Below are 4,142 nucleotides of genomic sequence, written 5' to 3'. Positions count from 1 at the left end.
TGAAAAATAATTTTTAATAGCAAACAATTTTACTATTAGCAAACGTTTAATAGAATGGGAAAGAGGGGAGTATGTTAACAGCTTTCTCAAATAAATACGGATTTTTTTATACAACAGCAAAACTCAACAAACTGTAGTTTCTTAAAGGCTGGTTGCAATGTGGAATAGGAAACCATAACAAGAATGGTGATAGATACTGCAAACGTTGAAGAAAGAAGAAAGAAACACGAAAAGCAGCTCAACAGTCTAAGACAGGTTTATTTTGGAGAATAAACCGGAGAGGGGCTTCTGCCCAATTCGGTCAGGAGCCTCTTCTCTTAGAGACTAAGGGTATTTAAGAGTTCCGGGAGGGGCAGCTTATCACAGGCTAGGAATGTTTCTGTGTGGAGGACAGTCTTACTGCAGGATTGGAATGTCTCTGGTCGGAGGGGAGGTTATCTCGGGGTTGGCACATCTCTGGTCAGAGGTTTCATTTGTGGTTTAAGGTCATGCTGACATTAGCCATTAGGCTGATGTTTTGGGACTGGATTTAGGCGGTTTCTAAACAAGAACTTACACTGGTGATGCTTGTCTAAGATGGCGGCGCTCCTGCTCCGTCAGTGCAGACTGTGCCGGTCTCCCTGATGGTAAATCCAGTCTGGGTCTCTGCGGGGAATGGCATCATCGGCCACTGGATTTTGTACAGGGGCTTGATTATGGAGTTCATCTGCATGGGTTTCAGCTGAACACCAGGTGTGCCCTTTTTCATTAGGAGTGAGGGTGGAGGCTAGGATGATATAAATGCCATGCCACATTAAATTAAAGGACTGAGTAATATGCAGGAATTCCTTGCGATAATGAGAGGGATTTTCAGAGGAAGATCCCAGATGCTGTTGGATCTGTGATAAATCAGACGTAGAGAAAGGGTCATGAATGCGAGCATTGCCTTCAACCCAGCCACTCCCGGAAGAGGAAGAATGGCAGAGGTGGTTTGACTGGCGGGCGTTTCCTTTGTCTTTAATGTCCAAATGTAAGGCTGGGCCCACCAGCCCCCAGGGGGCAGCCAGGAGGGGCCCCAACCCATCCCCATAGACCACGTTTGAGAGAGTGGCTGGCACGGCCCCTTTCTAGAGGCCATTCTTAGCTCCAGCTGTTGCTACCCTTCTTCGTGCCCGGGTGGCCTCTGGCTGGGCCCGTCTTTGGCTCCCAGGGCTGGGGCTGCAGCTGGACTGTGGTTCCTGGACTTCCTCACCCACCCTCACCACAGGGACAGGAGGGCCTAGCCTGGCCCTGTCACCTGCCCCTCCTGGGTAATCTGCCCAGGCAGATTACCTGGGCAGGCCTGATGGAGTCAAATGCGAGCTTTAAAAAGAGGTTCTCCATACCAGAGGGTTCTTCTGCCACCCTGAGGTTGGCTGCCAGGTTGGAGGGGCCACAGGGCTGGGACGTGGGGCCTCGAGGAGTGGCAGCGGCCACAGTGTCAGCCGGCAAGGACACGGAGCCTCTGTCCTGTGGTCACAGGAACAGCATTTTGCTGGCGGCCCGTGGGTCCACAGAGAGGTCCCCACATGGCTACACCGAATCCCCACCCTGGACAGACACTGTGAGGCGGCAAATGGTGTCGTTTCAAGCCACTGTGCCTGTGGTCGTTTGTTATACAGAAGAATAAAATTAATTAATACTTGTTACGATAAAAATTTTAGAATCCAGTTTCCTCCATCCCCGGCCCCGGCCCAAACTGGGAGGGAGCAAGAGATCAAAGAATGGCTGGGACACAGCCTGCCTGGACAGCCGCAGGACAGCACTAAGCCCCGCAGCTTCCGAGCTGCTTCTGCGTGGGTTCCCTGGCTTGCTGCTGGCCACGAGCGATGGGACTGCTCTCCTGGGCGGTTGCTGGCTCCAGGTTCTGGGGATGCCTCTGCTCCTACCCCAGCTCCTGGACAGTTCTCGGGCTGGCTCCAGGTTACTGGGATGTCTGCTCCTCCACCGGGCACTGTGACCTTGGCTCGCCGCTCAGCCTTCAGGGTTCAGGCAGTGGACAAAGGCCTCAGTAGCCTGGTGGGGAACTCACTGCACCACAATACCCTGTTGAATAGGTTTTGAGGAATTTCTGACCCCTTCAAAGCTGTACCTAACACTGGTGTGAGGCAGCCGGAGGCATGCACGCTTCTTATTTGGGAGGGGGTGGAACCCATTCCTGTGATTCTCTGAAGAGCCCTGGATGAGAGGATACATCACCTGGACAGCGCTCGGGGCAAGAGCTGCAGAGAGAGACAAAGCCCAGAACCGACCCTGTGGGCCCTGGAGTTTCCCGAACCCACCACAGTTCTGCCCTGGAGCTGGGCGGCAGCTGGGCCTGGAAAGCAAATTGGCGACGGGCTCATGCACGCCCTCGCTTCTCAGGCTCTGCAGACACAGGCGGAGCTCCCAGGGTGCAGGCAGTATTGATGGGCTCAGAAATTCTGTGCTTTTTTCCTTCTAGGCACAACTGTCTTAATATTAGCAACCTGATGACAATTCCTCATGCTCCTGAGTGCTTCCTTCTCTGCCTGTCTTAACTGACATGGTTTACAGAAAATAAATTACATGAACTGAATGAATATTTTGCACTATTGTAGAAGATAAATTGATTTAATTATTATCTAACTTCAAACACAGTGGAATAAACAGATTATCATATCTATGCTGGCATATTAGAGACAAGATTTATTTGCTTTTGTTTTGTAGAAGATGCATTTTCCCTTTTGGAATCAGAATGATACACAAAACGAATTAACCCTAAACTTCCACCTGCTCCACTGTACCCCTGTTCCTCAATATTCTCAGGGTCAGGAAAGTGAATGCAGGAGGTTTCACAAAGTAAAGCCCCACAGGATCACAGAAGCAAGAAGTGAGTCTACAGGGATTCTGTGGAACGCAGGAAAAGACTGACACATTCCCCACCGCCCCCTGCACTGGCAGGGATTCCGTGGCACCCATAGGGATTCTCTGGAACCTACAGGGATTCCGTGGTACCTACAGGGGGTTCAGTGGCACATATGGGGATTCCGTGGCATCCACAGGGATTCCGCGGCACCTACAGGGGATTCCGTGGCACCTACAGGGGGTTCAGTGGCACATACGGGTATTCCGTGGCACCTACAGGGGATTCCGTGGAACCTACAGGGATTCCGTGGTATCCACAGGGATTCTGTGGCACCTACAGGGGATTCCGTGGAACGCAGGAAAAGGCTGACACATTCCCCACCGCCCTCCCACAATGGCGCATTCACTTGCAGGGGATGGAGGAGGTGGAGATGGTTCATCATTAAAAGACACAAGTGAGACGTTAAGAATAGTAAAATTATGAATTTGCCAATATTGAATTTATTTTCATATTTGCAAAGCATGTGGTATTAATTAAGAAGCATTTAGGCTAGGCACAGTGGCTCACGCCAGTAATCCAGCACTTTGGGAGGCTGAGGCGGGTGGATCACCTGAAGTTCAGGAGTTCAAGACCAGCCTGACCAACATGGAGAAACCCCATCTCTAGAAATAAAAAAGACAAAATTAGCTGCGTGTGGTGGCGCATGCCTGTAATCCCAGCTACTCGGAAGGCTGAGGCAGGAGAATCGCTTGAACCTGGGAGGTGGAGGTTGCAGTGAGCCGAGATGGTGCCACTGCCCTCCAGCCTGGGCAACAAGAGTGAGACTCCATCTCAAAAAAAAAAAAAAAAGCATTTAAACGGGAGGTTTGCAGGCTGGTGCCTCTGAGAGCCCAGGTTCCACAAGGCCATGGAGGTTCTCGGTGGAGTCTGGCTTGGCGTCGCTTCAGCACAGGTTCTTACCATGGGACAAGGGGCTCCCGGCCACTCCCACGCCTCACAGTGACTTCCGAGTTAGGGGAAGAGAAGGGAGGGCAGGGCTGGGCAGGGCGCCCTGCAGATGACCCCCGCTCCCCTGAGGCCCAGAGACGGTGGAGCAGCAGCACCTGCAGCTCCCGCCTCACCTACGGCCTCCCGGGAACGCCCTGTCTGGAGCGGCCTGCGTCCTGTCCTCGGGCGACGCTGGGAACAGTGGCGTCCACTGCCACACGCCTGTGCTCCGGGGCCTGCGACGTGCACCAGGCTGGGGATACTGCATGACCACCGGATCCCAGGGGACCGTCTCCAGCGCCACAAACAT

The 4,142-nt window shown here is 52.7% G+C and overlaps 1 pseudogene; it reads right to left on the bottom strand.

Moving 5' to 3' along the window:
• Positions 1-571: 571 nt before the first annotated feature.
• LOC105530885 lies at positions 572-4,142 on the bottom strand (annotated as a pseudogene).

This window comes from Mandrillus leucophaeus, unplaced genomic scaffold, assembly GCF_000951045.1.
Source record: "Mandrillus leucophaeus isolate KB7577 unplaced genomic scaffold, Mleu.le_1.0 Scaffold85, whole genome shotgun sequence".
NCBI lineage: Eukaryota > Metazoa > Chordata > Mammalia > Primates > Cercopithecidae > Mandrillus > Mandrillus leucophaeus.
The sequence above is the reverse complement of the archived record's forward strand: the minus strand, read 5'-3'. Positions and strand labels throughout refer to the sequence as shown.